Below are 13,328 nucleotides of genomic sequence, written 5' to 3'. Positions count from 1 at the left end.
TTGGATGCTGGGGGTTTTGGGGGAGGGGACGGAACATTCCCAGGGGTGGAGCCAACACTAGTCAGCTTCCACACAGCTTTGTGGGCACATATGCCGCAGCCCACATTTAGCTTTATGGAGGGCTTTCCAATGGAAGGGTTTTTAAAAATTACTTTTCTGCCATCCTCCACTGCCGGAAAGCCCTCTAGAGGCTGAGGGACAGTGCAGTAGTGGCGCCACCCTGGCCACCCCAGGCTGTGGATTGGGTTGACTGACTTACAAGGCCATTAGTTATTTTTCAGAAATGGTGTGGATATGCAAATATTGCTAACAAGTAAGATCAGTAAGAAATATTATTCTGCTGGAAGATAAAATGCATTTGTTTTCAAAATGCACTATTGCACTATTAAGGTAACTGCTTCACCCACTTTCAAAACTCTAAATTAAGTTTACTTCCTCTAAGTAGTTCAAAAACTATAGGGCTACATAGAATCACTGCATCCAAGTTTGTAAATATTTTGTAGAATACACAAAATATTAATGAGGAAAACAATCTCTCAAGTCCTGACAATGGCTATGGATGTGTTTATCTATTACTGTTCTATAATGGTAAAAAAGGTATAACTAAAATGGCTGACCTACTTCTCTCTAAAAATAAAACACCGATTGGAAAATATTTTTCTGATTTCACCATTTCACCTGTGGTTTAGATTCGATGAAGAAGCTAAATAATAAATGAAACGCAAGGCCCCCTTTTTGAACACAAAGCTGTAAGTTGGTTATAATAAACTGTTATGTGAGGCATTTACGCCTGGTATCTATCACCTAGAAGGCCAACCATACATTGCATAACACACTGTACTGGAGAGAAACAGACAATTGTCTGGCAATCGCTAGATTTGTATGTTCACTACATTTTACAGTCAATTTAGACTAAAGCCTACTTACCAAGCTTTCCATTTAACTCACAATCTGATCTAATGTTTACTCAGGTAAATTCTAGAATTCACCATACTTCAGTGTTTAGGGCCACAATCCTAAAATGCCTAATCAACATCACATAACAGGGAATAGAGATTCCAAAGAGGCAGCCATTTTAATAAGTTGCAGCAATAACAAGTCTCTCATCATCTAACAGAATTATTGTGGAATCTGCTTTCATGGATAGTTGCATGAAGTATTATCTTTTACTGGCAGATACTTGGGTGCAGAGAAAAAACAATGGGGCCAAATGGTTGTGAAATGCACAAGTAATATCTGTGCCATTTGTACACAAAGTGCAAAATCATTAGATAATCACAGGCCGTTTACAAGAGTAATAAACTGGTAATAAAGCCACCATTATTGCAGCCATGACACTTGTGTTTTTAAACTATCATAGACAGTATCTTGGTTGAACTTCATGGCCACATGAGCATAAAGCTGCCTCATACCAAGTCAGGCTTATGGAGCTCAGTACCGCCTGCTCTGACTGGCACCAGCTGTCAGACAGACCTCACCTTTTTCTGTAACTGAATGTTGGACAGTGATGCTAGAAGCACTGTCTGTAAGTAAACCATCTGATATATTACTGAGTTATGGCCACCTGGTTTCCATGTTCATTTCCTCCCTAACTATAAGTATGTGTCTTCTTCAGAGGAACAGTTCTAACCACTATACCTCACTGAGTCTTACATGCAGTGAGGTACAGTGGTTAGAACTGCTGAACTGAAATATGGAAGACTGGTTTAGAAGCATAGGAGTAGGAAAAATGCATAGGAAAAAGCATAGGCAAAATCTGAGCCCCGCCCCCCCCCGCCTCATATGGGCAGCCTCCCTCCTCCACCATGACCAAGCAACATTTTTTGCACCAGGTCATCTCAAAGTCACCATCACATTATAGAACATGCCACAACACACAAATCTGAACACATCCAGGGTTCCCTAGTTTAAACAACATTGAAAGTGATGCTATTTTTGAAGAGGGAATCCACCCTGAAACAGCATCACTTTTAATATTGCTTAAACTAGAGAGCCTAGATTCTCCTTTTAAATCCACCTTAAAGGGAGATTCTGGGCTCCCTAGTTTAAACAACATTGAAAGTGATGCTGTTTCAGGGTAAATTCCCCACCCACCCCCAAACAGCATCATTTTCAATGTTGGTTATTGTGGCTTTTCTGGGCTGCGTGGCCGTAGTCTGGTAGATCTTGTTCCTAACGTTTCACCTGCATCTGTGGCTGGCATCTTCAGAGGTGTATCACAGAGAGAAGTCTGTTATATACTGTGTCCAGACTTCTCTTATAACAGACTTCTCTCTGTGATACATCTCTGAAGATGCCAGCCACAGATGCAGGAGAAATGTTAGGAACAAGATCTACCAGACCACGGTCACACAGCCTGTAAAACCCACAACAACCAGTTGAATCTAGTTGTGAAAGCCTTCAACAATACTTTCAATGTTTTTTTTAATCTAGGGAGGCCAGATTCTCCCTTTAAATCCACTCCAAAAAGTGTGGATTTAAAGAGAGAACCTGGGGAAAAATTGAGGGTGCCTGTCAGGGGAGCAATGTTTAAGTTAACAGTACCAACATTTTAGGCTATCTTCAGGAGACTCTCCTGATGAAACCACTCAGGTTAAGTGAAGTTTGGTTAAGGGGGTCCAAAGTTATGGACCCTCAAAATGGTATTCCCATCTACTTTTAGCTCCCACTAGAAACAATGCAGGATGGGGTCACCCTCTTTGGGGGTCCATAACCAAAGTTCACCAAACTTGGCTGATATCATCAGAAGAGTCACCTGACGATAGCCTGAAATTTTGGTGCCGCTACTAGCCTAAACACTGCACCCCCTGCAGGCCAAAAATGAAAAAACACTAAAAATACAAATACCACAAACAAACCTGCATTTTTTGTGCCCCCCACAGAGGGGCGCCTGGGACATTTCTCCGCGGATGTCCCCACTATAGCTACACCTCTGTTTAGATGGGCTAGTCACACACTCTCATCCTAACCTTTTCACAGGGTTGCGGTAAAGATAAAATTAAGGAGAGACAAGAATGATGTAAGCTGCTAAGGGAGCAAAAGACAGAGTATAAATTATATAACAAGTTAATGAAGCGTGCTTTGATTCACAAAACTATCAAAATTGGTTAGTATATTAAGTGCCACAAGACTGCTGTTTTGGTAGTAAGTGACTAGCAAACTGTCTTTGCAAACTATCACAAGAACCACTGGTCTTTAAGTCGTTTATTGTTTTACCCCAGAAGTTCCCCAACCTTTTTGACCCTGTGGGCACCTTTGAACACAGTATGGTGGGTGCTAGCAGAAAATGATTGCTGCAGGAGGTGGAGCCAGCCACAAAATGACTTCCCCAGTTTACCATCAGTCACAAGATCTTTGTGCTGTGGTGGCAGCCGTTACAAAAGTAATTTTTTTTAATCTGCAAAGCCAATTAGCTCTCCAATGGCTGAGCAAATGCCACACAGACTGTATGTACTTTATAAAAACAGTTGGCAAGGGTCAGAAAAGGTGTCAGTGACCACCATGCTACTTAGAGGCACCATGTCAGGGATGCCTATTTTACCCTGTGCAGCTATTTTGAAGATAGTGGTTGGAAGTGGTAAAGGTGCAATTACATATTTGTGTATATAGTACAGGGACATTACCTTAGTTTCATTATTACATCAACTCAATTTTCTATTGCTGTTCCCCATGTCTTAAAAAGAAAAATGTCAACGGATGAGACATTTCTGGTGAAGAAATGGTAGGTTGAGCAGCACTGCTGCAGCAGAAATGTTATGTAGCATTTTTAAAAACACTCTAAGCCCTTGTTAAAAAGTAAAACGGGGCAAGATCGCTATTTCTACTCCAGAACGCAGTGAGAAAGGTGGACTATAAATAATTACAATAACCACACATAGCCCCAGTTCCCTCATTCATCTCCCAACTTCCTCCACATCACCTCTACGTAATTGCTATTTAGACGTCTCGCTGATATGGAGAGTGCTTACTCCCAAGGAAGTATGAGATTGCAGTGTTACAGTTCGCAACCATCCATGCTTAAACATAAGTCCTACTACCACCTTACTCCTAAGAAAATGTATACTTATTGCAGCCCACTGGGCTTATATTATGAAGAGTTAGGCGCTTCAGTCCACCCTTGTCTTCTCAACTCTGCGTAAGACCAAACCACGACGCTCCCCTTTTTTCATTCCCGCTCCATTATCTCATGTCCAGGGGCGCCTTACTCCCCATGTAAACACACAAAGTCTAGGCCTAGGAAGCTCCTATTCCCTGCGTACATCGACTACAGCGAGAAGCAACTATGGCCCGCTTCTCCGGCTAGAGAGAAAAGCCCCCACCCCCCGTCCTTCTCGCCCGTTTGGCCAATCAGAGCAGCCGCCGCGACGGCCAGCAGGGCCCACCCCTCCGATGCCATCCAATGGCGGCCCACTATGGGCGGCCTGTGCATGCAGAGCCCGAGCCGAGAGCTGTGGGCCGGGCCAAGCCGCTACCTCTTTCGTCGCCGCCGCCATGATGCTTGTTTGCTTTCAATGAGCGTGAGAAGGAGGCGGAGGAGTGGAAGGAGGCGGAGGCGAAGGAGGCGGGGGGAGCCACTTCTCCCGTCCGGCCCGCGGCAGGAAACAAAGAGCCAGCCAGGCAGCGGAGAGACGGGGATGCTGCAGCTACAGGTACGGCGGAGAGGCGGGGGAGGGGGGCGCCGTGTGGCCCCCCCCCGCCCGGTTTCCCCGCGGATATGTTGGGCGGGGGTCCTGCTGGTCGTGGTTTTTTTGGGGGGGCAGGTTTCCGACTTGAGGGGCGGAGGTGGGCAGTAGGAGGAGGGGTGAGGTGGAGGATGGGGGCCGGGGAGGGAAGAGGGCGAAGGGTCTTCTAGAGCAGTTATTATGGGGGTAGGAGCGGAAGATTATTTTTGCAGGGGGCGGCTGGTTTCGAGGTCGGAGAATGGAGGGGGGCGGATGAGAGACGACTGATCTCCTCCAGTGGGGGTGGGAAGAATATGCTCAGGCTGGGGGGTGTCCTGGGAGACATGGGACAGGGTGTTTGGGGAGAAGGGGGTAAAAGCTGGCAAGGGGTTGATGGCCAAATTAGGAAAGAGGAGGAGGAAAGGAGGGTGGCTCGAAATGCGTTTGCGTCCGGGGGGAGGCAGTGTTACTATTTTTATAGTAAATAAGGGGAAGGGGACAATACTACTCGAGATTCCCTTCAGGAGCGGAGATGGGGGAGTGAGTGAGGTGTGTAAATATGCGGAGAGGAAGGAGAGTTGTGGGCAGTGTGGAGGCTGCTGTTTCTACGGGGTGTGAGATGTGTGAATGGGGTGTAGGGTGAAATATTTTGAAAGGAGGGTATGCGTATGTGGGGAGAGGCATTAAGGGGGCAGGCTGTCTCATAAACTGAGAGCACACAGTGTGTGTGTACACCAGGCTTGAGAGAGGGCCCTGTTGGCTGTGCAGGAAGCATTTTATTGGTGCTTGACTGTGTATTGTTGACTTGGGGGTTCAGAGCTAGCAGTATTGATTTTAAGAGCATTACTTTTCCCAAGGCAACTGGTGCCCAGTTGCTGGAATGAGATGTTCTTATACCTTGGTGAGAAGGAAAAGTTTCATGTGAGGAGGATTTTTGTTTTGTTTTGGGTTTTGTTTTTTGATGGGGTGGGTGAGCTTCCCTGGAAGCTATGGGAAGGTTTTGGAGGAAGTGACGTTCTGGTACTTGTTGACAAGAGATGGGGTGGTGGGAGATGACGAGGGCTGGGGGGAGGGCTCCATGGTGTGCATCAGGAATCTTAAAACTTGCCAATTTTACTAAGGGGGTGGGGGCACATCAAGATTAGAATCGCTTGTTTCTCTTTGCTTGAGTTGAAAGTGACAGGAGCAGATAGTAAGTAGCATAGCTAAAAATGAAGGCCTATGGTGCCAGTAGTGTGATCTGAGATGAGCGTGAAACAAGGAAACCTTGCACAGAACAGCTGTCTTTTTTGGTCTCTCTCCTCCCACTTCCTGAAAGCCAAATTAATTTAGACTGGGAGATGTGCCTTTTCTCCCTTTAAAAGTTACACTATGGGCAAATAAACCTGATTCTTGGAAACGCTCCCTGTATTTCATGATAAAATTAAGCTTGTTTCTGCTACTGTTGTGGCTGAAAGGCCTAACAGGCAATAAGGAGGCCACAATACACAGCCTGTGTCTGAAATAGAAAGGAAAGAGCTTTAGCTAGAATGATTGACAGCTGTGCTGTCCAATGTAACAAGCTTGTGGGCAGGAATTGTGTTTGTATGCAGGTAGGTGGCTAGGCCACCGAGACTGTAGAACACACATGCAGGGGTAAACAGGAGGATTAGAATGCAAATCTCTTGGGGTCGGATACAAAAGCAAGTCTGTTCTGTATGTTTAGACATATATGTGTGTATCTAATATGGGACAGTGTTAGGCTGCTAATCAAGCTAAACTTTAGCAAGCCCTTTTTGGCAATTGGGTGTTATGGAGAAATTCTGTATGGTAGAAAACACTTGAACTTGAAAAAAAATTATTCTCCCACATTTTTATTTTGCAGAAAGTATGTAATTTTGTTGTAAGGTTTTATTTTAGGAGTTTTAAAACATCTCTGTGGTACAAGGCAGAGGTTAGAGAGTGCTTGTCATAATGTAACACAAAATGTTATGAATTTTAAATAAAACTTGTTAGTATGTTTAGATCCATCAGTTATATTTTCCCAAGATAGTTAACGAGAAGGTGGTTGTTATCAAACATAGGTTTATAACTTCTGATTCCATTTGCATGTTGGACAGAATCCCTGCAAAGACATACTTTAGGTTGTAAACAGTTCTGGATTTCAACTATATTCTATATTTTAGGACTAATTATCATCTGGATTTTATCAAGTTACTGAATCTTACCAACTTAGAATCTAATTTACCAACTTACCAATTTAGAATCTAAAAGGATTGAAGAATGCTTGTGGTAATTATTTGGTATGAATATGAAGGTTTGCAAGTGTTAACTGGTAATTGTATTGTGTCTTGCATTTCTTTTCATCCTAGAGCAGGTCTCGTAATTGGGGATTTATCAGCATTTCCACTGGGGTAATTTTACAGAATTATCTGCCTGGGTTCTCCCTGCTGGCTCGTCTGGATTCTGCAGTGCCCTGCTAGGAATGAAGCCTTCTCTGGGGGCTTAAACACTCTATTGCTGAAATGAAGCCATTCACATATGGATTAATGCTTTATTCATATTTCACCTGAATCCCTTGGATCAGTTCATTTTTATAAAGGAGACTGCTATTCGTCACTTTGCTGTGAACTCTTGATATGTTCAGGCGGTTTGTTTTGTTTGACTCATTGAGGAAGAACTATAAAAATAAATGAAACCATAATACTGCATGGGTAGGTAATAATTTTTTGGTATTTTTAATCTTAAAATATTTTTCTTAGTTATCAAGGATTTATTTGGTGCTGTTTTTTCATGTAAATAATAATCTGTAGGCCTAACTAGTTCTTAAAATTTGTTACCTAGCACGTTCCCAATGGTACAAGTTGGGAGGCAGTTAGTAACAGATATTTACCCTCCCCCCCCCCCACACCCATACCAGATTGTACAGTTATGTGAGAGTGCTGAGTTCTATGGCTTAGCAAGGGGGGAAAGGAGAAGTGACCAAACACTTTATTCCCAATCTTAATTTAACCATTACTGTTTTTCAGATTCAGAATTATTGGAGCCTTTACAAGCTCATAACAACATATTTTGGGTACGAGGGAGGAAAGCGTTCATGATTTACCCCTTTCTCAAACATCCATGGGCCAATTTTCTCTTCCTCTTAGTTGACAGTGATTTGTCCTGTACACTGGGCATCCTCAAACTCATTAGATATCTTTAATTTTTGAATTCATATTTTTTTGCGGACCTAGAGTGTCCCTCATATATGAAAATACCTATCTTGTTAGACCTGTTTAGCTGCCCTGCTAATAAGCACATGAATATCAAGTTCATTATATGCCATCATGATTTGAGGAACCAGCCAGTGTGTTCTTTTGGTGGGAACTTGTTTGAAACTGGGGGTGAACTGGAAGGTGTTTCTGTGAAAGTAGTAAAGTACTTATCTTATTATTTGAATGTCTAATTATATTGCATATTTATTAAATGTAACAGTAACACTGGCATTCACATAATCGATATCCAGAGGGATCAGCATTATGTCACCATATTGACTCAATGTACTTGCCTGGATATAAAATTTGCAAAGTGACTTATGCTCATTTGTGACTCCATTTTCTTGTGTACCCCTTGATTTTGTGGCATGTTCTTTATACCTATGTGACCTGCATTTTATGCTTATCTGCCATGCTGCAACATCAGCAGGTCACTTATCTGTGGTAGAAAAGTGAAAAAGATATTGAACTTCCTGTTCCCTTTATTCATACCACCATTTCGGATTTCTACATTTGTAACTGGACAATATTATATCCCAGAATTATGTGGCATTAGTTGACAGCAAAATGTTTAAGATACAGTCTGTTCTATAAACTACAACTTTTAATGGTCCTAAATTCAGAATACACTGACTTCACTAATGGCAACTTTCTGCTCTCTATCTAGAACTGCTCTTTATGCACCCAGTTTGCTTGCTTCAAGCTGAGGTGGGGTACTAGCCAAATACTCGCATAGCAGGAAGGTATTACTTTTATGATTTCTTACTTTTTAATTAGTCTGTAAAATCTCACTTCGCACAAAAATTCTTATGCATTCATGCTGTTTGCACAGCATTTGTAGCTGACTTAAAACTGAGAAACCAAATGTCTTACAGCTTAGACACATATATGGTCAATGTACAGGTGGCTTAAAGTAGTGCATTAAGCAACATTAATTATTCTCTGAAGTCTGCTCAGTTTTTTTAACTTCCTCGCTTGATCCTCAGATATGTTTTTCCTACAATGTCTTTACAAGCAAGAACTATTGTATAAGTAACTCACCACAAATCAGTCATTTAGAGAGACTACAAAAAACGTAGATAGTGTGGAAGGCTCTTAACCTGTTTGAACAGAACCTGTGTTTTAGCTCAGTTTTGTAAAAGCAACAGTGCTGGGCATATCATACTTAGTATTTATTGTCAAGGTTTTTAAGTTGTTCCCCCCAAAATGTAAGAAAATAATGGGGAAACAAGAAATTGGTCAGCCTTGTGGATAAAGTTATTTTTGGTTATTATTTCACTTGCAGTAAAGGGGAAGTTAAATCCCCACAGTCTGAGTGTTTGTATTGGTGGGTGTGATAAACTGTGTGGAATGAACATTGGGCCAGGCAAGCTATGTGCAGAGTAGGAATTGTTACTTGCCCCATCTAAGTGTAAAGCCACAAAACTGAACCAAAATTTGTTAATGAGGCAGAACAGAGAAGAACCTAAACTGTTTTTCTGAACCTGAGTCAGAATAGAATCTCAGGGGAATAAAGAGAGAAACCCCTAGCCAAACCAATATATCAGAGTCTTTGTATTTATTTTAAGGTTGAGCAGGCTTCTGTGTGCTGCCTTCTGTGAGAATGATACGTAACATTCATGACAGAAGACCTCAACTTTAAGACTGCAATTATCTACATCTGTTGGTGAAGATAAATAGCATAGTGGAGTTAGTAGAAGACATTTATCTGAGCTGTAAGGGGCTCTCTCTGCTGTAAAGAGGTCAGTTGTTGAAAACGCTTATTTCTGACTTTTGATTTAAAAGCTGCCACATGTGGCACAGAGGCCTACAAGGTTCCAGCACTATAAAAAGTGCCAGTCTGAGTTCCTGTCTGCTTGCATTGCCTGTGCTGTGAAGGGCCAGCTGCCTGCAGAAGCAGCAGCCATTGCACGTTGCGTTGTTTTCTCCAGCTGGTGATATACAGTTCAGCACTGTGTCATCTGCCAGTAGCCTGAGCAGAAAGAACACACAGTCATCTGTCTGTCATTCAATTTCTTATCTGTACAATTGCTATATTTCTAAGTTAATGGAAAGTGTATATCGAAATTCTGTGTAGCGTGTCATGGGGTCCTTCTGTCTGCATTGTAAATGACTTAAAAATGGAGAAGTTACATGTGTAGTATGAAGAGGCAAGCACAGTTCATAACGATGAGATTGTACTAACAGAATGGATTGCTCCAAATACTGGAAACTTAAAGGGGAACTAAAATTAGTTTGGAATGCATGTGGTGGTATTCATTGCTATGGAAATTATTTAGAGATTAAAAAATCAAGCAAAATGTTTATGTTACTGCTTAGCATTTCTGATTTTTATAAAATGTATGATAAGTGCATACATACAAGTGTTCAGTGCCTTCATGTACCCCCGTAAAATAGGCTTGTTCTTCTATCTGCATTCCATGTGTGGCACAAGCTACCTGTGGAGGAAATACTCAGGAGAAAGTTTCAGTGGAAACCCTTATATTGAACTGACTGATCCCTACCATGCTGTCCAGTGACACAGCTGTACACCATTCTGCCATTGGTCAGCCTTTTCTATACTGTATTTTTGTATCACACAATGTCGCTAGATCGTACTACTGCTTATAGTCTGTGCTAATGATTTAATTTACCTTCCTCCCCAAATGTTTGAATTTTAGGTTGTATTGAGCTGTGTTAGTCGGATATTGCTTACCAGATGCTATATTTTCCCCTATAAATTAAGAAAGTATATTACACTTCAGCTATATATCTGTATCTTTTCAGCAGAAAGCATTATCGGGTTGGTGGGTGGTCCCAAGGTGGCTATGATATCATCTGTAAGACTGGAAACTCTTTTAAAACAAGTATTAAAGCACACTTCAGTATGGATCATACCCACTGTTTTTTCTATCATTTTAAAATTGAGGGTTTCAGGCCAGACCCCGTATCTGGCCATGCGCAGTTATGTTAATAAAGACTGATAAGGAAATAATACCAAAGAACCAGAAAGAAATGTTTTTACTGTGCAGAACACAGGGTATCTCTCTAAGAGAGTCACACCTAACCAGACAAAGACCATCATCTTTTATAGGTACAAAGAATACATATGTCATAATTCATAATCATACCAGTAGACATACCCAGTATAATCATATTTCTCCCACATATGCTTTCTTCCTTAAAATCAAATTGGCTTGTTTGACTATTTCTTGTTACACAAAAGCTGCCTGTCCCCTTCTCTCTCTGCCCATATGCAATTCTGGTTTTCAGTTAAGATAGCCAGTTCCCAACATTCCTAAGGGTGGGTTTTCCCATAGAGAAATACATCTTTAAGGTGTAAGAATTTCACATACATTCCAGAGATCATCTTAAAAGGTTAAAAATGATTTTGACAAATATAATATGTGATTCTGGTAAAATACATGTTATATATATCTCACTATCATTTCAATGTTCATTAAAATATAGAAAAACACATTTTCAATTATCTGATCAGATTCATCTCTCTTCTTAACCTTTGATCTTTTCATTTCTGTGTTTATTCCCGTAACCCATCTTATATAGCTAGTTATGCCAAACAGGTCTATAAGATATGTCTTTTGTCACGTCTTAGCCCTTAGTGACAAGATCTTTCTTAGTGATACAATCTTTTGCTTGCCTACATGACCAGTTGACCTAGAGAGAAAACGCTCCTGAATCTCTGGTTAAATAAATCCCTTTATTCTTTAATATCAAATACAATTTTAGGTCTATTCTCCATTTTCACAAGGGAATGATTATAAAAAGAACTTCTTGAATGATTAACACAGAATGTTTGATGAATCTAAAAGGATTTTGGCTTGCTTCTTTAAGCAAGCGATGCTGAGGAATTAAAATTGTGTACTACAAACATGTTGGTGCGAGAGAGGGGTAAGCAAGACAGTATATCATAAAGCATTGGTTTTGTTGTCCAGATACTTTTTTCACTCTTGATAGTTTGATTTTCTTGACTTCAGCTCCTGCCTGCTTGTAACTTCAGAATATATTCACCCCAAAACGTTTCCCTGTCTGATTCATACTCCTTAACATTCTTGCAAAGATTCTGAACATTACATTTGGCATTTTAAGCTGAACATTACATGTTCCACTTAACTTACCCCCTTTCCTCAGACAATATTCAACCTTTAACTTGCCTTTAACTTTAATGTCTCCTTTCCCAGAGAAGTAGAGAGAAAAACTGAAGTGTGGTTAATTCCCATCAAAGCTAAACTTGTGTTATTGCTTTAATTACATTAATCATTACTTAAAATATAAAATAGTTCTGTTTGGCATATTTATGATTAAAAATGTAAAATGCCTTGGATTTCTATGAGCAAAATACTGGAGAGAGCTGCAAACTGCTGCACTCTATGATGCAGTAGCACATATATTTTAGATTCTGCCATCTGGAAGGTAGGACAAAATAAATTGGAAAAAACAATTTTTCAGTCAAAGTGAATATTATTTTAGACAGAAATTAACTCCTGTAGTCATAATAGAACTAGCATTTTGGATATCAGTTTAATCTTATAATATAGCATATGATAACAAATCAACTCTAAACAAAATTAGTTACGTTTAAACAATCAACATATACTTGAAAATATATTTCTACTGGGTGCAGTGGAATCAATCGTTTATGATCTAGGTTGTTTTGTGGAAAAGTTTTTTCTATACACTTTAAGGGAACACAAGTTTGTCTTAATGCATTTCGCTCATTCAGAAAATATTTCATAGAGCTGTATTTTTTCTTCGATATTCCTTCATTTTTCTGACTTTTCCACTGAAGAACCTAAGGTCCAGGAGGACTCTCTCCTTTTGCTGGGCTTCACCTTCTAATCCAGGCTATTATTCTCTTTTCAATTGGCACTGATAAGATGTACATCTATTCTGAGGTAATCATTTATATAGATTAACGTAACCATCTTGCAGCTGTGAATCCAGCGTACAGTAAGGTTGTATTTCAGTTCAGATTAAGAACTGAAAATAAGACAAGTAATTGAAGATCACTGTAACCATATCGATAGGCTTGTCTTAGTGTCCTTCAGTACTGTTAAAAATAGCTTAAGGGTAGAATCCTCAATTTTTGAAAACCTGAGAGTCAGTGACCTTGGGTTGGTTGCAGAGATCTGTGAGTATAAGGATTGCTGCTCTTTTTTTTCCTTCCTCCACCAAGTGGTCTTTTTCCATCTACTTGAAAGCTTAATTTTGGAGCTTCTAGCTCTGAGGGACTAATATCCACATGGGTGTGGCTGAGCTGAACCAGGGGCAGGGAGTGAAATCACTCTTCCTGCCACTTCTAGTCTCTCAGCTGCTAAATGGACAGAAGATGGAAGGGAGGGGCAAGTTTTCTCTTTTCACTCCTCTAATCCATCTGTTTTTTAGTCCTGTAGATCCATATCTATGGGAAACAGTATTCCTGGTGTCAAAA

General features: G+C 40.7%; 1 protein-coding gene across 5 annotated transcripts in view; it reads left to right on the top strand.

Annotated features, from left to right (window-relative positions):
- The first annotated feature begins 4,461 nt into the window (after positions 1 to 4,461).
- The window catches only part of CNOT6 (CCR4-NOT transcription complex subunit 6), a 39,396-nt gene continuing 30,529 nt past the window's right edge, over positions 4,462 to 13,328 (top strand). For 2 of the 5 annotated variants that reach the window (XM_048487964.1, XM_048487966.1), the window contains exon 1: positions 4,462 to 4,649. The gene's annotated coding sequence lies outside the window, so the exon portion shown is untranslated. Of the gene's footprint in view, positions 4,650 to 7,012; positions 7,355 to 8,564; positions 8,641 to 13,328 lie in introns of all 5 variants that reach the window. The other 3 variants (XM_048487968.1, XM_048487967.1, XM_048487969.1) reach the window with 3 other exon arrangements.

Source organism: Sphaerodactylus townsendi, linkage group LG03 (genome assembly GCF_021028975.2).
Source record: "Sphaerodactylus townsendi isolate TG3544 linkage group LG03, MPM_Stown_v2.3, whole genome shotgun sequence".
Lineage (NCBI taxonomy): Eukaryota > Metazoa > Chordata > Lepidosauria > Squamata > Sphaerodactylidae > Sphaerodactylus > Sphaerodactylus townsendi.
Note: the sequence above shows the minus strand (reverse complement) of the source record. Positions and strands in the feature narration are given on the sequence as shown.